At 34.8% G+C, this 25,726-nt stretch overlaps 1 long non-coding RNA gene across 1 annotated transcript; it reads right to left on the bottom strand.

Annotated features, from left to right (window-relative positions):
- Positions 1–413: 413 nt before the first annotated feature.
- Positions 414–25,726, bottom strand: LOC119638699. Its single transcript, XR_005247485.1, has 3 exons — positions 25,671–25,726; positions 19,645–19,828; positions 414–1,973 (listed from the first exon to the last, which is right to left on the bottom strand). It is a non-coding gene; the product is annotated as an uncharacterized LOC119638699 (long non-coding RNA).

Genomic DNA, 25,726 nt, shown 5'->3' with positions numbered 1-25,726 from the left:
TTGTGTATCAGAAAAGCCTATTTATTTTTGGAAGTGAGCAGGCGTCCTTCCGCGAGTGTTAAGATGCAGGACGAATGTGAAGGTTATGAAGCGTGCAAACATCAGGCGGCTTCTAAATTTGTCAAATTACTTAAAGTATTTTAGTTTGTCTGAGAAACTCACATAGCAATCGAGTTTTCTATCGTCGTTCTTTCCGGAGCACCTAAAATTATTTTCAATATAAAATAGATAGCACACAGATTAACAGTTATGCCTTCTTCTTTGATGCAATTTTGGCATTTTTTTCAGCAACCTTATGCTTTGCTCGCTGGGAAGCTTCTGTGCATAAAAGTTTTTACATCTTTCGAAACATCATCCAAATAGTTTGGTAATGATCTTAATAAACAACAATAATTTGCGTGATAGATCCTATTGCGCTACCTATTGTGCTACTCTCTCCACTTCGTAGACGGCATAGCAATGTTTTGTTACATACTTTATGCGATTTCTGCTTCCACTATTGATGTTATGTTTTGTGCACCATTGCATTAGCATTGTCCCGTGTTACCAATAAGTTTTAAGATTTTCTTGAGTCTTCGCAGGTTTCTGGAGATGGATATTTACTCGAATCAGCTAATGGCACAGCGAAATGATTTTCTTGTTGTGTAATCGGTTTTTTTAAATAGTTTACGGTAATGGTTTTGGATAATGAATATTCAGAATTGTATCTGTGCCAATTTCTATCATTCGTTTTCCGGTTGATGATCATCGAATGCTAGAAACTTTTTAAGCATCGAAGTTTCTGAAGCGACAACTATTTAATTCCCTTCTAGATCTAGCTTTCCGTAATGCGTATAATATTAGAAACAATGATTCAAAATTTTTTAACCCACATGGGTCGTACGTGTTCCTTTATCAAATAACAATATTGAAACGTATAGAGCAATTTTGCGGGCGATTAGTTTACCGTATATTTGACCAAAGTTAGGTTAAATTCAACTAAGAGCGTGTGATGCAGCAAATTCACTTAGGACGTAATATGTCAGTAGATACTACGGTGTGTAAGGTAAATAACTTAACAAATCACAGTGACACGGAGAGAGTGATATCATCTATTCAGCTATCCTTTGCTACATCTATTGATATTATTAATATCAGTAGGAGGTAGACATCTATGTTCTTCCAAGAAAGTTACTTTAGTTAGTTTCACTTTATCAAAAATGTGTACAAGCCTACGTGGCTGTAAGTCGTCTTGTTGAGAGCATTTTTGGCGGAGCATTTATAAAACACGCCGAGTCTGCTGGCCAGAGGTCCTTTGTTCCCTTTTGATGACAAGGCTCGATTTTAGTTCCAAATTAAGATACAATATTACAGCTTTAGCATTTTCCTTATTCTTACTGCAAGGTAGCTTCTTTTTACATCCTCTCACATCTGGTTGCCTGCGACGTAAAGTGTCTCTCTAAAAGGCATAAAGCAGCAGAATGTTCGGCTACCACGGATAAGATGAGAAGCTCAATAGCTTTATAGTTTGCGGGAAAACTTTATATTTTAATTAAGTTAAATAATAAAATCAGAACATCAGCAACAATCAAGTACTTAACGCTTAAACAGCCTTTGCGAAACGTATAAATTATAGAATTATATCAGTCGGGTATAAATTTAAAAGTGAAAAGATATAAACAACTTTTCTTAAGCTTTATAAAAGCCTACATTGAATTTGGTAATAGGTGGTATTGAAAACTTTTCAAGAAAATTTCAATGCATACCTGTATTAGTAATAACGTATCCCCGCAATTGTCGATTATGTGTAGTTTAACCTGATTACCTTTTAATTGCGGTCAATTTGTTGGTACTGTGTTTACACTTCTTGTCGATTGTTTTTTCGCCTTCCAGTTGCACACATTTTCCTAATTATCCTTGCCATTCAAATACCATCGAAACAATAATAATGTTGCGTTAATTTTAAATGACCCTAGTGTTGTAAAAGGCAATAACTGCAATTGCAACAACAATAATAACAGGAACAACGTGAAACTAACAAAGTTAAGTGTGTACGCCAGATATCTGACTCTCAAATGCACAGAAATGTCTGAGTTAACCGCAAAAACCACTTGTTAAACGTTCGGCAGTATAGAGGCAACAGAATTGAATTCGATGTTTATAAGCGATTGTACGTGTTTGTAATACAATATGCTTGTATCGACATACATATTAAACCTTTACTATATATTACATTCATGGCTTCGTATAGAAAAAGAAACGAGAAGAGCTAATGAAAGTGTTACACTTTTCCCAACATTGTACATCACAGAGTAGTAATAGCAATAGTCGCAGTAGCAATAGTAGTGGTAGTAGTAGTATGCCAGCCATAAATATGAAACGGTTTAACTAACTCAACTCATTGACTAATGATGGATGCCTGCCTGCCTGCCTGCTTGCTTGCCTGCTGCTGCTGCTGATGTTGCCTGACTAACTGCCTGCATACATTAAATACAACAACAACAACAATCACAACAGCAACGAAAAAAAAAAAAGAAGAAAACAAACATATATATATATATATATATGGGGAGCAAAAGAAAAAAAAAGCTCAAGGTCGTCAATCGTCTGCTGCTGTTTTGCCGCCGCCGCCGTTAACGACGTCGTAGCTAAAAAACTCAACACAAATAGTAGAAAAAAAAAAAAATGCAAAATAAATGAATGAATGTGAATCCACAACGACACAATACAAAAGTGTTCTTAACTGTCATAACTTACATGCTGGCGATGGCGATACACATGGTATGAAAATTTGAAATAAAAAACAAACGAAAAAAAAAACACACAGAAAGGATTGAATAACTGGCGAATAAATTGGGCTAAGCGGGCGGCTATGTTAACTGTTAGAAAGAAAGCGAGAGGAAGAGAAAGAGATAGTGAGTCAAAAGGAAAGAGAAAAGCACAAGCACACGCATATACAAACGCAAACACAAACGTACGCACACACAAATGTGGACATATATACAATGTGTGTGTGTGTATGTGTATGTATGTATGTATGTATGTATGTTTGTACAATAATAAGGCTGACTTGAAACGATGTTATCAAGGGAAAGTATTGAATGCATCAAAATGCATTTCATCATGGATATATAAATAAAATAAAAGCGTCTACCGAGGCAAACAACCGCATACAAATATATTTACAAAATTTCACTTAACATCATGTTTTTACATGTTTTCACGCACCTGAATCCAAAGCTCACTTAAACATACAAAGGGGCACATAAGCAAACATACACAGGCACAAAACCAGACAGACAGACAGACAGACAAAGAGATAGACATTCATTTTACATACTTTGGGGAGATGCAAAAAGAAAGCAACAACAACGATAAAATCCGTTTCATATGTTTGTATATATTTATATATAAGTTTGCCTCAAAGCGTATATGTATATATATATGTGCATAAGTATGTGTGTGTTTGCGTCTTGTCATCGCCTGGCTGTTTGGGTTCTGTCGTTTTTGTTGTTGCTGTTTTCATCGTTGTTGTTATTGTTGTCGTATTGTATACGATGGCAACTTAAAACCGAAAGGGTTGTGAAAAGTTTTTCACTTTTCTCCAAAAAATTCGATAAAAGAAGAAAACAGCGGTTGCAGCAGCAGACCCGAAGCAAACAAAAAAAAAAGACGAAAACCAAAACTTTCACCGTTAAAATCATTTAAACGTTTTATTTCATTTCGTCATCGTCATCGTCACATGTTGTTGCCGTTCTCTTCGTCTGAGACGCGTCCTTTGAGTAAACCCAAGGAATACACACTTACGCATACATGGGCAAATAATAAGTGCGAGTCATACGCAAAATTTCACACATTCACATTAACACATATGAATGCTTACGAACACTGCATGATTATGGTGGGCTTTTACGAAATGCTTTTGAAAAGAACGTTAGGCCATGAAAGTCCTATTAACCAAATCACATCGCACAGTGTACGGGCATCCAACTATCCATATATGCGCATACATACACATCTTATGCATATTGTAGAAATGCATGTTAGTTTATGGCTGTTTGGCTGAATGAATGAATGAATGAATGAATGAATAGCTAACTGGATGGCTGGCTGGCTGGCTGGTTGGTTGGTTAGCTGGTTGGTTGACTGCGTTAACTGCGTTTGGTTGTATTTCTTCTTCTTCTTCAGTATAAGTTAAAATGTTCGACAGGCTCTACATTGTTATTGTTGCTTACGTATGCAAACCTACGATAAATATGTACGTAAAACGTCATCAGACTTTCGTGTATATTCAAACGCACTTAAACACATGCACGTGCCTACGCATACTTACTTAGTCACTTACTTCCGCATTCATATATACACGTAAATGTTAAGAAGAATGTGTTGCGTGCTTCTAGGATGCTGTTATTGTTATATGCGTATATGTGTGACCGTATGCATGCATGCTTGCTCATTTGCGTGCTTGCATGCATGCATGCATGCATGCATGTAGATTTGTATGTGATCGTTTCGAAAGCACATCCATATATACAGCATAGTCGCAACAAAGCCGAGTTTTTGTTGTTATTGTAGCGATGGTGATGGTAGCCGTATAATAGTTTATTTTATGGTTCTGCCATTATTTATGTACGTGTGTGCATATATATATACATATGCATATGTACATAAATATATAAATATATATATATATATACATACATATATATGTGTACCTATACATGTTGTCTTTCTTTGTATATGTAAAAACGTTTCTGGTCTCACGCTTGTTTGAAGGATAACGCAAATCCTTGAATTTGAACTTAAATAGGTCAAGCGTTCAGTGAGTTAAGTAAATGACTTTAAAAATAAATTGGGCATCGTCATGCCATCATTAGTACGGTTGATGGTTGTTGTGGGTGAATCGGTCTCAAGAACTATAACAAAGAGGCTTTCCTTTTTTGATAATAATAATAACAATAATAAAAATACTCAAAAGTATGACTACAACAGAAACGATAACATTTAGAGTTAAATAATAAAAAAAAAAAAAAAAATGAAAAATGAAAAATGAAAAAAATAAATATATTTATATGTATTGCAACTGAAGCATTACTAACAAACTTTCGCTTTCATTGCAACTTTTCGGTAAAGGAAGTGCTCACATGAGCACACTCGTACACAGACACACCTACATTCATATTTATTTATATATGATTTACTTTTTTCCTTTCTTCCATTCATTTCTACATTTTATATAAAAATTTCATTTTATTGCAGTCTGCACACCAAGCATAAATCCTTACCAGCCATATCAACCACATATATACACACATACGCATTCACATATATATATGTATATATATATAAATTTATATATCTTTTTTTCCCGTATAAATGCATTTAATTTCTTATTTTCTTGTTTAACCAACGATTGTGTAGGTTATCGAATGGTATATGTATAGTATCAAGAAAGAGCAAGGTTACGTTCTATAAAGGTTAATAACACCAAAAACTCTTAGTAAATAATAGTAAAAAAGTAAAAAATAAATAAATGATTGTAAGCACCCACTTGGTTTGGCTAAAGTTTAACAAAAGCTTTGACAGAAAATTGAAATAGATTTCTATATAACTCTATCCGCATACTGCTTAGTTGTTTTATTCAATGAATTGAGTTCGCATTGCTTGGGAATTCATTCAAATAGATATTGTCATCCATATTCTTAAAACTTCCAAACTCTCTATCATTGCAGGGACTGTGTCATCGACTTAAACAAGAATGCTTTATATGTTTTATCGAAAATCTATCAAGAGTTATAAAAGAAGGAAAAGGTTCTGCATCATATTAAATGCTGGCACAAAAGCGCTGAAACTAGGTAAATATATATGTGGCTGAATTTATTGCGTGTGAGGGCGTGAGACTAAGTTCATTTTCTAAGAAAGTGTGGCATATTCTTAATATAAGGTTATATCTCTAAGCTGCCCGCAACTATATAAGGCATCGTACATAACAAGGCTTCTTAGAGTTTTCAATAGACGTAGTTTTGCGGCAAAAAAAAAAAACGCCATTTGAGGAAAACCTTTCTTTTCATGATTAATTCAAAGTATACTGCACTAAATCGTTACGAATAATGAACAGTGGATACGTTGCGTTATCTGAACGCCTAACAGCCGTGAGTTTTTTTTTTTTTTTTAGTAAGCAACCACTCCTATGCGCTTAACGCAAGAAAGACGAAAAAGTGAAGAAAAAGAGGTGGCCGCAGCCTGGTGGGCTTGTGTACCCACCATCGGTAAGTGATATGCCTTCATCGACACTGTAGCTACAAACAATTTAAACTCCACTGCACTGAGATTTGAATCCGCGAATACTGACTTATTAGTCGCAGTTCTTACCTATTCGGCTGCTCTTACGGACCATAAACCTGAATATTCCTGGCAACTCTACTTAGGGGAGTTAGCTGGGTATCGTGTGTTATGATACGCTCTAGTCTAATGAAACCAGCACCAGAGAAAGCCAGTACTTGAGATGAAAAACTGAAACAATATGCCAAAAATCGTGCTACTGTGAACAAACTTCCTTATAATAAGTTAGACTATTCTTCCGTTCCGTACCTTACAAAACCGTATGGGTCTCTTAGAGTATAGGAGCCTCTTTTAATGTGTTATATGAATAGGGTCAAACTTTGTCCACCCGCGTTGTCCGAATCCGTCTTATATGAATACATGTTTTACTGTATACGTGTAAATATTTGAGAAAGTGCTACGAGTTAGTAAAGACGCATAAATGTTGCATTTTCACCATGTTATAGGAGCATTTTGCAATTTGTCATACGAGTAAGATCAAAGTTTGTCCCGTCGCGTTATATGGATCCGTCTTATAAGAATACATTTTTTAGCGAGGTCTCCTGCATAAAAGTAAACATTGCTAGAACTCGAGAAAGTACTACGAGTTAGTAAAGATGCATAAATACCACGCTAACTCAACAAAGGTCCCGTAAAATATTAAACATGCTCTGTTCTAGCTGCTAGAAATGAAATAATTGAATTATTGTTTAATGTCAGAAAAGTACAGGGAATTGTCAATTACGCTCCCTTCTTAATCAGATAACTATCTATAACACGTATACGCGTGGCCTCCACTAAAGTGGGAATTTGGATTGCTCAAGTAAACGAGGCGAAGTTAAAAAGTGAAATAAAAAATTATCATCCGATATAAAAACCCGAAACTTTCAGTGAGATCGATGTAGTAAGCCTGCAGCAAATTAAGGTCTGAGGAACTTTTAACAATAAATTACGCAGTTAATTGGTTAATCCTTCAAATATTTTTTTTTAATTGGTCACAATTTTTTTATTACTTTTTATGTATGTGGTTTCTTCAAATTAACTTTTATGGCCTGAGTCAGCCTGAGAGTTACTGGCTGGGCTTACATTGTTCCAAGCCTTGCTCATGTAAAATTCAAAATTCTCGAAAATCCTGAGTAGTTTGCCAGTGCATTGTGTTACCGCTTCTTAAACCGGAAAATATTTTACATAGTAAACACAAGAAACAACAAGGAACACACGAAGATGCTTATTACACGAATGCATTTCGTAAGCAAAGCATCAGATATTCTAAATCTATAAACTAATATTACATAATTATTTCTTTCAAAAAAATGTTGGAACCTTAAAAAGTGGTAGTTAACATAGCTTAAGGTCTTTGCAACATCTTTCCAAATGGTTTATACTTAAAGCATTAAACTCATTCCAACCCTTAATGCAGCCCTGTTTGCACGCTACATCATCAGCGTTCTTTTAAAGCATTCACACGCCTAAGCGTTCTCCACATCTCGCAGATCTAGAGGGATATCTATGATTGATCGAATGGACTCCTGTTCAGGAATAAACAGGACTCCTGTTCAGGAATAAAATGAACTTTCTTAAAAGAAAGCGATCTGAATAAACTTAAGACACAGCTTGATATCCTCAGATGTCCCTCCTGAGTTTAAATGATGCTATTCTGACACTTTGTTTTGATTTCATCGATGTACCTTCTCTTTTAGACTCGAGGAGAGCTTAGTGAGTCCTCATAATCAATCTCTCGGTGTTATTTTACATAAAGTAGTATTTTTTCTCGAGAGAAAAGAAATAAAAACAATCACCAAACTCCTTAATGGAAAATAATAGATCATCTGTAAAAGAAATGATTGAATGTGTTAAAGTACACACATATCAGAAACACAATACCAACGTCGCTGCAAGTCCTAATAACTCTCGCTGAAATTCTTATAGAGGTTGTCCTTTCGAGGAAGTCTATCGATTATAGAATATTACGTCGCAACGGAAATGCATACAAAAGATTAATAAAGACATCATGCCCATCATTAAATACCCTACAGCACTTTGTTACTCATATGACGACTTTTCAAAATAAGATGTTATATGGAAAGGGGTTGAAAAAGCGGCTCGATCCGAATGATTTCCAATAGCGTTTGTTCTTGAGCCGAAAAAAAAAATACAGTGTAATTCATTTCGTTGCAATGTTCCTCTAGATTGAACACAAGAAAACAAGACATATAGACGATCACACACACTTACATCAATGCAAAAAGTGATTCTGAATTGATCAATATAATAAAAGTTGGATCTACCTGAAGTGCTTTAGGATGGTGTAGATGTCCGCACAAACTAAATATACTCTTGTGCAGCAAATGGTTTAGGGTATAACATTGGAATAATTTACAAATGTTTGGGTTTCTGCAAAGACGTTTCTCATCATCTTTCGACAGCGTCTCATGGATTGTACAAAGTCCGGCCATTCAGTTAAGTGATTCTATCGAAACTCCATGTGTAGCTGTTCACCCTATACCAACTATTCGCAAGTATTTACTTACATCCAGGAGATAGAAAGTAATTCATCATCATGTGAACGCAGTGATCGCAGTTCATAGATTCATATTTTTCAACATCATGTTTAATTATGAAATCAGTTTCTACGTGAAAAGGAACTGTTCGCCCTATAAATAGCCGTTTTGTATTAAAATCGCCTACAAACAAATCTTTGCTTTGCACGTTTGTATTTTAAGTGAATTAGCCATGACTTTCTGCACATCTGCTTTTCATAATTTCAAGCTTATAAAGTGTAGATTGCAATACCTCTCTTTAATAATGAGATTTTCTTATAAACTGATTGTCTCTCACCGTTTTGTAACAGAGCTGCGTTCTTTGTGAGGTGAATCTTCTTCCTCCTAAAATAGTTTCTCAAAACGATGGCATATTTGCTTTAAATAAGGGTACGAGAGTGAGCTACTCGCACAGGCAAAAATATTTATATTTATATTGCATATAAATAGAGGTATGTATGTATATGTGTAATCTGCGATGAAAGTTTTTTAGTTTTTTTTTTAACCTTCAGATATTTTGTCAGGTTATTTGTTTAGATGATATTGATTGTATTTATTGGCCGACTGGACTCATTGTGGACAAAAAATATGAAAATATTCACTTTAATAGTTTCTGCATGTAACAGTCAGATAACAGCACTCAACTTGACTACAATTTTTTTTTTCTTCGATTAGCCATATGTGACCTGTATGTGCAGACACAGCGGCCTGGAAAGATTATCGGCAGGGGGAGAGGAAAGGGGGGAGCAGTATTTGTGAACGTACGACTTGAAAGTGAACACATCTGGCACAGTAGGGCAGACCATTGCTGGTAGGTCATTCCAAAGGGCGCTAAATGCAATTGAAGAACGCTAAGAAATGTGTGTGTGAGAGCCCCTAAGGGACTTGACTGTTGTTCAGATCACTTTTGCCCTTTGGAATGTTTTCTTCGTATGTATCTACTCAGAACATAGCATATAGCTCACCCAAGAGTGTTGAGAGGTTAGGATCCACTCTCATCGCAAATGAGCCTGCGAAATCTTCGCCATTTACCCATGCGACTTATACCGTAATTTTACCGGGATATAGGCGGCGTGAATGGTGCGGACATTGACTGTAGTGAAGTATTCTTCACATCGCTTTTGGAAACCCAGATTCTTTTGGCGCTGCAAACGTATCTTCTGTCCAACATATATCAATTTTGGAGGATTGCGGTCGTCCGCCGTTAATAAAGACCACGAAGAGAGACGTAGAAAGAGCAGGGGCTTGCCATACTGATTATAGTAGACGAAAAGTTTCTACAAACTTCGCCTTCGATATATCTTGCGGAATCGTCGTAGGTTATTGGAAGTGTGTCCACAATTCGAGAGACATTCTTTTTCTTATCGAAGACTTCACAATTAAAATTTGTGTTAACATGGGATGCCGGTCTGATCTTTTGCACTTTTTGCGTGTAGGTAGTGACTACAAAGAAGTTTATGTGTTGGAGAAACTCGTCCCCAAGCAACTTATAGTCTATAGCAGATGACTGCCCAAAACCTATTGCAAGCGTGTGTTAAAACCATTTCAAATTAGCTTTAATGAGTCAATTGGCACACAGTTTATTAAAAAATAAATCTTATATAAGATTGTGAGTGTTAAAGAGTCTGCTTAAAATGATCTTAGCTACGATCTTTTCTAAAATAAACGAACGCTGCTCGTATTCGGAATTTTTCTCAATGAATAAAAGAATGACCTGATGAGTATGCGTTTTCTGATACCAAAAAATCGTAAATAGTTAGCAGCTATATAAAAGGAAGCGTAATTTTAACAGGCCTGAAAACGCACTTGTGCTGATCAGAGAAAATGTTTAATGGTTCTATTTATATGACAATCAACTCTTTGACAGTGTGAGATTCTTATGGATTGCCACAACAACATTAAGTCGAATCGTTCTAGAAATAGACGACACCTGCATAACACATTTAATGTCGACTGTGTACTCGACGGATGCAATTTGCAATTGATGTCTAGGAATAGACGAGATCTGCATAACACATTCAATGTCGACTGTCTTCTCGACAGATGCAATCTGCAATTGGTCTCTTCTAATGAGTAAAAGTGCTTCGGCACTAAAAAATTGTACTTCATATGCCTTTTGGTAACAAACAGTGTTGTAAATCTGAAAGTCGACTTGTGCTTGATTGGGTGAACGCCACCTATTTAGCAGTAAAGCATTGCAATTTGCACTGGTGATGGTGCGAAACTACGCAGTTCTAAGGCCATATACCACCACTAGTGAGACCGAACCTCGAAGCAGAAGCGGACTAAACGCTCCGGGATGTTATTGCTCTGTCTGTTTTGATTTCTCGCTTTTGCGAGATTTCAAAATCGATTCGCGGCTCTCCGACAATATAATGCTTTCTGTAATCACTGTACACCTAAGCCTTTCTTTCTTAGTAATTCTAAAAATTACTAGATTACTAGATTACCCCCAGGTTTGACTTACGTAAAAAATATAATTGATTCACCAAAGTTCGTTTAAGAGCTATCCGTTATTATCGGTTATTGGAAAATTTCAACATATAAAAACTTCATCGCTCAAACGCGATCGCAGTTCTGCAAACTTTTCAGAACTTTATGAAATTACATGATTTTCCTTCGTAAGTTGTGCTCTTTACGCTGGGCGCTTAAGAGCGCAAAACTGGTAATAGAGGTTTTCGCAACATCCGCATTTGCGTAAGAAAAGTTCGCAGTAAGCAAAAAAAAAATCAAAAATAACAGGTACGGTTTGCTAAAATTTCACAAAGTTTGTAAGGAAGAGTTTATCATTTCTGTTAAAAAGCAAATTTTTCTGTTACTAAGTTACTGTTTTCTTAAATCGATAGCCAAACAGAAATAAGACATTATGCATCTAAACTTACTCGGATCACAACTAACCAAACATTTAATATTGAATGGTTTGTTATTGGCGTTGTTATTGCGTTTATTTTCATGTACATGTTTAATTTCTGTACTGTTTAAGAGTAATAATAATAATAATAATAATAATAATAATAATAATAACAATAATAATGACAGCAACAGCAACATCAACATCGATAGTAACAAAAACAAAAAAAGAATCACATCATCCTTGAATACGATAGCACTACTGGCCACATTCCTTTTAATAATGTTTGCACTGCGACTACAACTATAACTATTACTACCACAAAAGCTACAATAATAACAACAACAAAATTGACTTAGGCCAAAGAATACAATTCCATTTTCATTTTCATCAATTTTTGTGTGTAAAGCATCGTGCAAGAAATTTAATCAACAACATTACCCTCTGCCAACAACAAGTCTTCGTATTATAACCATTTCTTTGCATATATTCTTCTAAATACACATACACACACACACACACACACACACACATATGCATACATATATACATATATATATATATAACATCTATATGTCGTAAAATGTAAACCCCTACTTATATACACATATATAGAAAGGATGTGTGTAAGATTTCCTTTCTCTGCTTCTTCTATTTCTTCGTTTTCATACCGTTAGTAGTATCTTCGACATTAAAAGATATCTAACGTTTTTAAGGGGGAAAGAAAGGAAGAATTGTTGTTGTTGGTGCGATTAGGTGGTGATATAGCGGTAATGGTGGTGGTTGTGGTGATGGTGGCGGGCGCCTTATATCCTAGTCATTGTCATCTCTTGTCATTTCTATATTTCTCTCGCTTTCTCTTTATATCTCTGTATCTCTTGCCGTTCCTTTATTTTCTAAAATAATGTTTGTACGATAAAAACTCAACAGAAGAAGTAAAAGAAGAAGAAGAAGAATTGAATGAAGAAGCATGATTCTAGAATATAGCCAGGCTCTTGCTGTATAGATAGTTTGAATAAATGAATTTGCGTGTGTGTGTGTGTGTGTGTGCGTGTATGTGTGTATGTGTTGGTGTGTACGAATACTTTACTGATGAATAAATTTCTACGATTTTTGTATTCTTCGTAAATGTTGAATCCTTGCTTCGCAGTGTTGTAGTGATGCTGCCGTACAGTACATGGAAGAGAATACTCTACGTACAATACTAGACTGATTCTATCTAGAGCTGATATACATTTGAATGTGCCGGGCGTATGAAAACGATGAATGTTTAAAGAGTGCTGCTGCAGCTGCTGCCATTGCCGCCACTGTCGTTGAGGCTGCTTAAGCTGTTGTTGCTGTAAATGCTATTCTGCATCTGCAATCACATCTGGATCCTTCGGTGAGTGAGTCACAGCATTGCTTGTGACCTCCCCGTACATACGCAGCAAATTGTAAATATATGTTTACGTGTATGAGTATGCGCGTGTACGAAGCTTACAAATAAAAACTATGTATACATACAAACATACATATTTATGTACATATATATGTATTATATATCTCGTTTAGTACGAATACATACATTTCATTCCATTTTGTTCGGTTAAGTTTTGACTCACTGTCGGTCTTTGGTGAGTGAGTAAACGAATGAGTGAGTATGTCTGTCATTTGGTTTTATTCATCACTTAAGTATTCATTCGTTTTTCACTTGTATTTTTCTCAATGTGCCGTTGTGGGTATATACACAACTGCGTAAGCATTTTCTATAGTGTTTCCGATGGTGAAGAGGGCAAAATTTTGCCATACGGCAATGTACATGTATATATAAGTTGATGTGCTGTGCAAGTAGGCAGTATGATGTTTACGGGGGCCAACAAAACAGTTACATTGCATTGCTTATCCTATCCCATAGTAGATTTTATGTTATGCAGGTGGGTGGCAAATGCTATAGCGTACAGCAGCTTAGCTACTGATGTTAGTGACGATGATGAAGGGTATCGGTAGTGAAGCTTCCCGGAATATCTGTGTAGTGATAGTGATTCTGTGTTGGTGGTGGATTGGTTCAGTTGTCAGACTGACATATAAGCAGTTTTAAGGTGATATTCCATAGAGCACATAATTTCACAAACATACACATTACTCTTCTCTTTTCATTTTTTAGTAAAATACACATTTATAGTTATGCTTGTATTGCATTGTCTGTATATGTATATGTTGCATAATGGGGAAAAAGTGCATAGGTTAATATAGGGTCTTCTAAAAATTTCTACATTACGTAGTGGTAACGCGTATCTATGCTCGCTTTTATATTCGTATTCATATTTCGTGCGTATTCGTATTCATATTCATATTCCAGGCACATTTACATTCCTATTCACCCTTCGTGCATAAATGCATTCATATTCATCGCCATACACACGTTCTTATTCATCTTCCTATTGGTAGCCATATGCATATTCATAACAGATTCAGATTCATTTTCTCTCTCAATTACATGTTCGAATTCTAATTTTATCCACATTTATGTTCCTGTTCATATTCATGTTGCTACTCATATTCATTTTAATAAATATATGTATACTCATATCTATGTTTAAGCCCATATCTATACTCATTCATATTCGTATTCAGTTTCATATCCACTTCATATTCAATGTTCACATTCATGTTCATATTCATATAAATGCACATTCATATTCACATTCATCTTCATCGATTCATATCCATCTTTAAATTCGTATTCAGTTTCATGTCTATTTCACATTCAAATTCATATGTTCATGCGTGTTTATATTCATGTTCATGTTCATATTCATATAAATTCACATTCATATTTACATGCATATTCACATTCATGTAAATGCACATTCATATTCACATTCATATTCACATTCATATTTCTATTCATATCCATTTTTAAATTCATAGTAAGTTTCATATCTATTTCATATTCAAGTTCATATCTTCTTTCGTGCTTATATCGTGAGTCTATTCATATTCATGTTCATATTCGTATAAGGGCACATTCATATTTTCATTCGTATTCATATAAATGCACATTCATATTCACATTCATATTCACATTTCTATTCATATCCATGTTTAAATTCATATTCAGTTTCATATCTATTTCAAATTCAAATTCTTCATATCTTCATACGTGTTTATATTCATGTTCATGTTCATATTCATATAAATGAACATTCATATTTAAATTCATATTCATACAAAACCACATTCATATTCACATCCATATTCAAATTCACGGAAATACACATTCATATTCACGTTCATATTCCCATTCATATTCATATGAACGCACATTCATATTTCTATTCATATCCATCTTTAAATTCGTACTCATTTTCATATCTATTTCACATTCAAATTCATATCTTCATTCGTGTTTATATTCATATCCATGTTCATATACATATAAACGCACATTCATATTCACATGCATATTCATATTCATACAAACGCACATTCATATTCACATTCATATTACCATTTATATTCATATAAACGCACATTCATATTCACGTTCATATTCATATCCATTTTTAAATTCATATTCAGTTTCATATCTATTTCGTATACAAGCTCATATTTATATTCGTATTTATATTCATATTCACATTCATATTCATATAATACCTCTCTGCTCAGACAATCAAGGCGTCGTTTAGGAGATTCTCTTCGCGGCCTTTAATCGTTCTTTCTACACTACGATGGCGTCTACCGTTAATTTGACCAAATTTTATTCAATCCCCTGGCTTGGGAACAAGCTTTTAACAAACATCTCAACATTTTTGAAATATGTCTCAAAATGTCTTCGAGAATACAGAAAAGATATTCTTTTGATCAATTAAGTATTTGAATTATTTAAAAGTTGGATGTCGCCAACTGTTTCTGAGCGAATAAAATTTTTTTAATACTACAGCTATCCATTCACTCTGTCATGACCGTTGGGAAGACTTTATTGTCATCAAAATTATACGTTCGCGGCTGAAGATAATGTCGGCAAAGTATGAGTTATCACTGCAAAAAGCACGTTGGTTTCCCTAAACATTCGAAGTGTTGCCCACCTTACCGAAGTTATTTAATATGGGCTAACTATGTGCCCCTATCTCCTCGTAGGCTTAAAATCTATAGATACTCAAAAAACATTTCAACTACGAAGTATAAAAGTTGCGAAGGTATCTTTTATTCTAATGTATAAACTTCGACAGTTTTTCGGGAAATTCTGTACTGGGCGCGTCTAAGAGGCGAATCGGCTACTAGACGCTTCACTGTAGACTTTTGTTGCATGTATTTTAATCAATCACAAAAAAAAAAACAGATCTTTGAAGATTTCTTCCCTCCTTTCTCTGATCAGAGACCGAAGGTATTTCCGCGTAAGTTAGCAAGATATACTTTTGCCTAATTAGTTTAATAACACATCACACGCGCACACAAATTCCTCCCCGTTTCAAAAAAAGAAAAAGAAAAGAAAATTGATAAATCAAAGCCTCAATCAATGTAATCCTGACATACGTTAGTAGTAATCTGCGTTTAAATAATTTACTTTAAAAAAAACCGCTGCATAATTGTTTGTTCTGTTTTAAACCCGACGTCTACCAGTTTCTGGCAACGTTTTTTAACGGAAGAGGTGGTATTATGCCTATTTTTGACAATTGCTTTCCAACCTTTTGCTTGTTGCCGAAGTTGTGCTAAAAACTTTCGAAGTTTTTGGATCTAACTATACCTGAGGTAGGATTGCATTTTACAGGGTTTACTTATTTGCTTTAAGCTTTAATCAATATTTCTACAAAAAACAAGTGAGAGTGCTTGAGTGGGGCAAAGCTGACAATTAGATACCCTACACTACCTCGTCCAATACATTCATTGACTCATTTGCTTAACAATACATCAAATATTATTTCCCATTTTCTATGTAAATATATAATTTTCATGAAAGCTCTCATATTGGAGGATATTCAAGATTTTACAGTAACTTCCGTTATAACTAACCACAAACCAGACTATGTCGGCATAGAAGGGCCTGCTGTCGTGAGAGCTCCTATATATAATGCTGTCTTAAAAAACAGACCTATATAATTCAAATCCCTTATGGTTAATTTACTAAGGACCAACTTCCATCATAAAATATTAAAGATTGGACCTTTTCGGCATATAAAGGGTTAGTTTTCATTAGAACGCACGAACGAAAAATAGACCTACGTGGTCAAAATTTGCTAAGAAGAACTTTCATCAAGACATATTGAAAATTAACCGCCTTTACAATAGAAAGATTCAGTTTCCTTAGAAAGGGTTATATAACAACGGGTTCAAAAAATTGCTCTTTCCGACGCAGAACTTTCACATTAAATTACGACGCTGAAATAGTATTACTAAGCGATTTTTATCGCGAAATTCCAAAAAGTTACTCTGTTTTTTTATATGAGAAGTGGTTGAAGAAATGATCCAATTCCATTCAATTTCAATGCCCTTCGTCTCGGAAACAACTCGGAAACTGTGATCTTTACGTTGAACACAATAATCGAAATTGATTAACATAATAAAAGGTAAGACTGTCTTAAGTCCTTCTGAGTGGTACCCAAACTTGATATATGTTCTACCGTAAAAATGGCGAAAAATATGGTAAAGGATGAGAATAGTAAAATGGATTATTTGCAACGCTTCTTCTGCCAAAATTGATCTCGACGGTAGGATTGTCTTTTGTAAGTTTGTTGTCATATGTAATATTTTGCGTACAAAAGTGTTCTGATGTCTATTATAAAAAATTTTGTCCAAAAATAACGTCGATGCCTTACGAAGAGGCTATGGTATTAAAGAGAAGCTTTCTTTGCTCTCTAAATTGACATCTACCGTGGGGTTGCATTTACCGACAAACGAAACTGAACTGAAAGCATTTCTGATATAGTCTCACCCTGTATTATATGTTTGCTTATTCAAGAGGCAAGAGACAAATTTAACCACTATAGTAAATTTCAACTTTAAACGTATGTGTATATACACGGATATATCTTTATATACATTGATATATTTATATGTATATATGTGTATAAATTTATTACATATATAAGTGTATATGTGCATTTACATTTACAATTACAAATGTATACTTGTGCATGCAGATGTAGTTTAGTTCAGTTGGTTCGTTTAAAATGATGAAATTTCTAAATCCAACGTATATAGTTTTGATGATGGTTTGGTTTCTTATTTGTATTTGAGGGAAAAAGGGCTTACGTACGTTTGCGTATAGTTGAATACATACATACATAGAAACATGGCTACGTTAAAAAAGCTATAGCACAAGGATATCCTTGAAGCACAGGGTTGCAATTGTGTAACTATCAGAGTAGAGTTAATGGGGAAATTTGAAACAAAATTCAAAAAATAACGACAACTTTAAAGAAATATTATCGATCTTTAGTAAATTCCTTGTAATGCAGTTTACAAATTATTTAATAGCTAACTAAAATATTCTTTTCTTTTTTTTTGTCTTGTAATGGTGCGGCTCTAATGCCACTGCATGCTTAAAATAAACCCGCTTTTGGCGAATTATGTGTAGTGTACGTATGTATATATCTAATCGTACATATATATATATATATATATATATACATACATGTATATATACATATTTCTATGACACATACAGTTTTGTCCGATTAATAATTTTTTGTTTTATTTAATTTTCTTTTTTTTCATATTTATTTTCTTTAATTTAATATTCTCTGGGTATAAGAAATTTTTGTGAGTTTTGTTAAGTTTTTTTTTTTTTTTTTTTTGCTATTTAATGAGTGATTGCGTATGAAGGCAGCCTAAGCATGATATATTTTTTCTTGCTTACGAAATTATTTAGCGTTTTTTTGCGTTGTTTCGATTTGTGGCTGGCAACACTGTTATTTAATTCGGCATTGACGGCATTCAATTACGTTATACACCCACCGGCGCCATCAATATTCTTCGCAAGTTATACACAATTTGAATTGTGTTTTATTTTATTTTCATTTTTATTTTTTTTGCTTTTGTTCTATAGAATTTTCTGCTTGAAAGTTCTTTATAAAAACCTCGAAGGCAACTCAACTCAATTTTATTCGATGAAAAATATAATTGTTAAGTTAGTGTGAATCATGGAATTTTTTGTTTGAAACAGGGATTTTTATTATTAAAATACGATTTCGAACGAATTCCAGTTTAAAAGATGACGAGATATGTAATGAAATAAGTTTTTTAAGAAAGCAGCTCGGCAAGGTTTCAAGCGATCACTTTTACTTAATGTTATTTCAAGCTTTTTTCATATATTGTTTACAAGTCTTCTTCCTGTGTTATGTATTTAAGCTTTAATTAAAGTAATAATAATAATAATGATGATGATAATTATAATAATAATAATAATAATAATAATAATAGAAAATATGTATAGAAACTAACACCGCTTCTATCTTAAATACTTGTCTAAGTGAAGTCAAGAGCACATGGAGAAATCTTAGTAAAGAAAAAAATTTGATTATTTATCAGTAAAGAGAGCCAAAGCAAAGACAGATAGCTAGGAACTCAAAATGAAACCAGCACAACACCAAGATAAATAAAATGTGAAATATTAAATGAGAGAAAGAAGGAAAATATAAAAACAAAAAAAAAAAAAATGAAAAAATGAAAAAATGAAAAACGAAGAACCAACAAATGTTAGTATTTTCCCGAGGACAGATAGATGAGATGGAACGAAGCGAGCTTACTAGCATTTAGAAACTTCATGCAAACATTAGAATTCGAAATTGCCAGCAACTCAACACGGTTGGTTATATTCCCATACCCACCCTTAATGCAAACATTGTTGTAACCATCCATATAGTCAGGCCAAGCTAGGCTGGCAGTACGTACGTACGTACGTATATACGTAGCTTAGATAAAACTGTTCGTAAACGGTCAACGCTAACCAAGTATCACAACTATACGTACCAAAGAGAATACACAGCAACAGCAAGAGTACAACGACAACAACAATCAGTCATCTAGCCAGTCGGTCTTTTAGTTTCGTCCGCCTATTTGTGCTTACGCCACTCGCCACTTAGCCAGCCAGTCAACCTTTTTCGATCGATGAAGTTTCTTTTTGTGCCGCAACGCTTTTAAAATTTGTTATAAACTATACAGCAAAAAAGCCAGAGAACCATGCGAACGGTGATTATATTTTATGAACAAAACACACCGAGTGAACCATCGTCGTCATCATCATCATCATTGCCATCGTCGTCATCAAGTAAAAATGGGAACAGCATATAGCAACGTATAGAATTCAGCATAACACGAAAAGGAAAAAAAAGAAAAACAAAAACAAAAAATTTTTTTTATTCTCTTTCGTTTTTATTTTGTAGCAGCACAGGCAGCAGCAACCTTCACAAGCGAATGTAATATTGTTGGCAACCTAGAAGAGGTACGAATTTAGTTATAGTTAGTGCTTGGTTTGTGCTCCACAATATGTTGTATGTTGTGTGTCGTTTGGCGGCGGTGCTCTTATAGTTTATTCTCGTATAGAGCGTTCGCTCGTATGCGCTTAGGTCGACGGTTCCATAATAAAATGTATGTTCATGGTGGAATGGTATTTCCTTTTAACATCAATACTAACGATGAACTAGTGTTCGTTTATATGTGTTTTGTACAAAAAATGGGGAATATTTTTTAGTTCGCACTCACACGCTTATGTGTGGTACTACTTTCGGTCTTCGTCTTGACATTTGCGTTTAGTTTAGCTGTTCTCGTAACAGGCATGTGTCTTTGCATACTTTTGTATTAGATACGGTGGGCCGAACGTATTAAATCCATATCCTGAATATTCTCTAATAAATGATGCAAAAGGCCTGCCTCTAGACACTGTTAACCGATTAAGAATAGGAAGTAAAATTAAGTTCATATCCAATCGATGAAAGCTGTTCTCGTGGCGGGTAAATAACTTTATGGATTCGTGAGGAGCTTGCATTAGTTTGAAATCTATAGAGAAGATTTTTACGAAGCCTCTATTCGACTTGGGCAACTTTAAGGAAGTGAATTGTTGAAATTTCTAATTTTTACAGAGAAATGAAGATTTATGCTCATAACTGTTCGTAACGTCTGTTCTCTGTTCAAAGTTCCTTTTTATATTCATCACCGAAGTATGAGGGGTATATTCGTTTTGTAAAACCGTTTTCAATGCCCAGACGGAAGCATCAGAGAACTCACAAAGCATATATATATTCTTGATCAGCATCAAATTCTACATCGATTGAAGCATGTCTGCCTGTCTGTGCAATGTCTGTTGTGAACATTCTCCTGACCGCAAAAATGAACCCATCGACTTCAATTTTTGCAGAAACATTGGAAGTTCTTGCACGCAAGCTGGTATTGAAAAAGGGGCCAAACCGGTCGAAGGACGCGCCCACAACACCACGTAAACTGAGAACGCCTCTGTTTCTAAAAGGAATGCAAATTTGGTTTTTTACTCTTTATTCACAAGCGATAGCAAATAAATGAACGCAAATTTGAACGCATATTTTGTAGCGTTTGTGCACAAAAATATAAAAAATTGACCACGCCTACCCAATATTATAGTGTATGAAAATTTAATTCTTTTGTCAATACCTTTATAACGCGCCAAAAAAACAAGTTTCAAAGCCCCTATAAATAACTATATATATAAATTTTTGGCCAGTTTCGAACGCACCTAAACATGTCCGCCTGTCCACCTGTCGGTTTGTAGTATTTGCGGTAAACATTCTCCCGGATTTCGCTTAAAAATTTGCAAAAGAGTTTGGAATTGACCTAAACTTTCTAAAGGATATGCTTACAACGCCCATATGCCTATACGACAAAACTTTTAGTTTGAAAATAGGAAAAATCAGCTTCAGCTTATTATAGAGAATGAAACTCTTGTTCATTTACTTCGTTTGTCTTTTTCAGGATAACGTTAATGGGTATGAAAGATTCGGCGATTCCCGAGCGAATTTAATTTTCTTACTTGTTATTATATTTCCAATTTTCTACACTAGACCTCAGCTATCTGTCAGTCCCGGGTCTCTGAACGACTTATTCCTTTATTTAAAGTGATCCAATTGAATTTGGAATTATAAAGCCATAGAAGGTATTGGCACTGGCTATTACAAAATGTTTGGAAATAAAGGACAAAAGATAAGTAAAGATAGTTTTTCCAGATGAAGAAGTCACAATTTTACCTAACATTTTAGTAACGAATATTATCGTTACTCTTTCTCTTCGCAAATCGTGAGAACTTACGTCATTTCCGCATAAATCTTGTTAGTACAATATTTCTTGTTGAGCTGGCATGCATCCAAAAAAAAAATTACCGCGACCTGTTCTATAGATCTCTAATTTTTCTAAGGTTTTCCAAAGCCACGGTCATTGGCTTATACGGCGGCCACCTTTTTTTTTAGTTCAAAACCAGCTAGGGAACCATTCTACCTTATGCTTTAGGATGTGTTCTAGAAAAAACAGTTATAACCAGCATGTTTTGCCTTTTCTTCGAGCTTCCTGCTTGACAAAATGATGTCGCGTGTCCATTATAATCGAAACATTGAATGGAAAGTGTACTTAACTGCTGAAATTGATTCTGTGATGAAGATTATTGTCTTCCATAATAATGGTTGAGGTTCAATGTTTGTGATTAGAGACCACTTCAAGCCTTATCACTTGATTCGTCAAGGCATTGAATTACTCCGATTTCCTTCTTTCGGCATACTTTACACATTTAGTAAAGTTTGGCGGGAAGTTATGCAGGTGGTCAACATGCTTCAACACTTGAACATTGTGCTCATTCATATTCAGTGGTTATATAAAACTGCGGCACCAACTGATCCGAAAGATTTTATTTTATCCATCCACCGAAATATTTATAAGAAGTACACCTTATCTAAACCTCGGCATTAAGTAAATTTTAATTTATCTACTAATGTTGGTGATGTACTGAAATAGCAAACATCAGTAAGTTGAAACGTAAATATCACGACATAACCTCAAAACAAGCAAATGAATATTGGATGATTTTATAAAAAAAATCCTGCGTCCCTCATACTTCAAAAGTTTCCTTGAAAATATGCCTAACGCTCGCCACTGAAGGAAGACGAGTCATTCTACTTGTAACACTTACAAATTCGTATCAGAAAAATTGTACATATACTCTTTAATCGTAGAAACCATGAATCGACCATTTTGCCTAATGTTTCGCAAGGGCTGCCCTGACCAACACAGCGTCTTATCTTTCGTCAAGCACGTTGTGGAAAATGTTAAAACGGTAGTGATCTTAACAGAGAACAGTTACGATCGAATACTACGAGAAAAATGTTCTCAACATAAACTTTTAAAGACGAAGGTTTCGAGTAATAACTAATTCACTTTTTCTTAATAGCCCCGAAACGGTTTTCAAAACTGAACCGTTTTAGATACAATTCTCTCAATTATACTTAAAGGTAGTTTCAGGTATAAAATTAAAGATTTTGCTTACTCTTTTTGTTTCTGCTGAATTGCTCGTAGCGTTCACTAAAACTTTCTCTGGCACGTAGTGTGCTAGACCGTGTGCACATGACCCCTGCTTTCTAAAAGTTCTTGTAAAACTTAAATTTCCCTCTTTTTTCCAATCCCGGTTTCAAAGAGGCTCATGACTCGAACTCGACGGGCTACCCCGTGGCCAAGTAACCAAGAGTTGGCTATAAGGCAGATCACTCGTCGATTCGTTAAATGGAAGCATCTATTTATCTGCCTCTAAAAGCTCGCAATATATAAGTTTAATTTGATAAGTCCACGCAAAGTAGAAAGCGCCCAAAGTGTGGTCTTAGACAAGGCTCTCAAAACTCTTTAAGCCTTTGAACTCAAGTTCGCAACCGTTTTCTAAGTGCTCTGATGTGCTCTAATGTGCTTTGACTTTCAAATATTTAATTGTTCTCTCTCTCTCTCTCTCTCTCTCTCTCTCTCTCTCTCTCTCTCACTCTCTCCCCCATCAAACGTCCGGCAATCAATGAGAAATTCGTTAAATCATTTCGTTAACTAGTATGAGTCATTTTGATGCAACTTAATACTCCCGGAAGACGGAAGAAGGTTGATTGGGTTAATAAAGTGTCGCCCCAGGTTGATACTCGTTCTTAGGGGGAAATTTGTGGTTTATACAAAAATTGGAATCTGAAAAGCGTTTGAATCAATAACGTTCAGGGATAAGACCGCTTCAATCCTTCAATTACGTTTGAGCAAGTTTTTAATAAAATGTTTTGAAAGGCCAAGGGTCTTGAACTATTTTTAAATTGTATTTTAGGGAAAATCTTACGATTCTTAAATGATTGGTTCTGTTTATATATATGTATGACTCCTAGTGCATCTGTTACTTTGAGCAATATCTTGAGCTTATTGAATTTTAGATCATGGGAAGACACGACGAAAGAGATGAATTTGAAATTTAATTACCATCCGTTCCGGATCAGTAAGATTTAGGACGGGAAATATTGCATAATCTTAAATAAGCTCAGGTGGATTTTCGTTAATTGCACAACACTATTTCAATAGGTCTTTGTTAATGCCAACTGTTAGTAGATCGATTGGAGCAGAATTATTCGATATTGATGACTAAAGCGCGAGAAAATCTTTACATTGAAGTTTTCTTATACCTTATGATGAAGACACATTAAACTTTTTTTATTAATGTATTTTACTCTATTCTAAAGTTGCGCTCATTTTCACCGAGTTTAAGAAGCGATCCCAGTCTTTTACATCTCTAACTTGAGTAGCTTCGTTATGCGTACTTGCACCAAGTACGCCCATTTCTTAATTCAAAGTTCATATAATAAATAGGAAAGTGTTAGGTGAACATCAATCAAGCAATCGCGCGCCTTACAATCATAAAAAATATTTTACGAGATCTTTCCAATGCGCAAACTTTTGAATTAACTGATTGACTTCACATCTGTGACATTTAGGCTCTTAGTAATGTTTCAAGCAAAAGCGTATTTTTAGAAAATGGTTTTTGCTGGAAATCTTATTACCGTACGCCCACTGTAAGTACTTAAGCGAGCTTTCGTTTTATTCTGATTACTATAAAAACGAAAAGGAAAGAAAAAAAAAAAACGAAAGAAGATAAAAAAAGGAAAAAAAAAAACAAATGAAAACAGACGAAGAAAAAAATTCCAACTTTAATGCTCGTTTATACAATGCGCTCCTCCATGAGTTGTTTGCTTGCTTACTGCCTGATGCGACGACGTTCTATTTGGGACCGGGGTCGGGGTCGTCTGACGTACCAGTGAATGGATAAACACTTGGCTGGTTGGTTTATGTGTACGTATATATTTTTGTATGTGTGTAAGTCATTGTATAACCTACGTTGGATTGCTATGTAAGTATGCACTGGTGTGTATATATGTTTATATAAGAGTGTGCTGTTTGGTTGCTTCTCGTTTATTTTTAACGTTCTTTATATTTTATTCGGTCGTACCATGTCGACGTTCTGTTGTAGCGCTCAGTATTTTGCTTTTATTATAAGTTTTTCTTTTCTTTTTGCTGGCTTATGTTATTTCCAGAGTATCTGTATATATGCTTGCGTGTGTTTTTTTATTTTGTATTTTTTTTTTGTTTTTTTGTTTTTTTTTTTTTTTTTGTTTAAGTTCACTTTAGTTTAGCTCAAGTTGGCTCGGTGCGGTTCGTTGTACATTCGTTTCAATTTCTGTGCGAGTATGTATGTGCATGTGCATGTGTGTATGTAGATGGGCTTGTGTATGAATGTATATTTATTATACTGTGCGCTGTATGTTGACGTTATACTCTCAACCATTGCATGCTTTAGCTTCGTCTCCGCGCGTTTCGAGGCCGTTCACCGCCCTCCCTTATCTAGCTTGGTTATAATAATAATTGCTTGAATGCTTGCCTGCCTGACTGCTTGGTTGGTTGGTTGGTCGGTTGGTTGCTTGCTTGCTTGCTTGCTTGCTTGCTATCTAGCTAGCTAGCTAGCTAGCTTTACTTACTTGCTTGCCAGAGTACCGAGTTTCTTGTTTTCTTTCGACGTTGGCTGTCGTAATTT

Source organism: Glossina fuscipes, unplaced genomic scaffold, assembly GCF_014805625.2.
Source record: "Glossina fuscipes isolate IAEA_lab_2018 unplaced genomic scaffold, Yale_Gfus_2 108, whole genome shotgun sequence".
NCBI lineage: Eukaryota > Metazoa > Arthropoda > Insecta > Diptera > Glossinidae > Glossina > Glossina fuscipes.
This window is presented reverse-complemented; position numbering and strand designations above follow the sequence as displayed.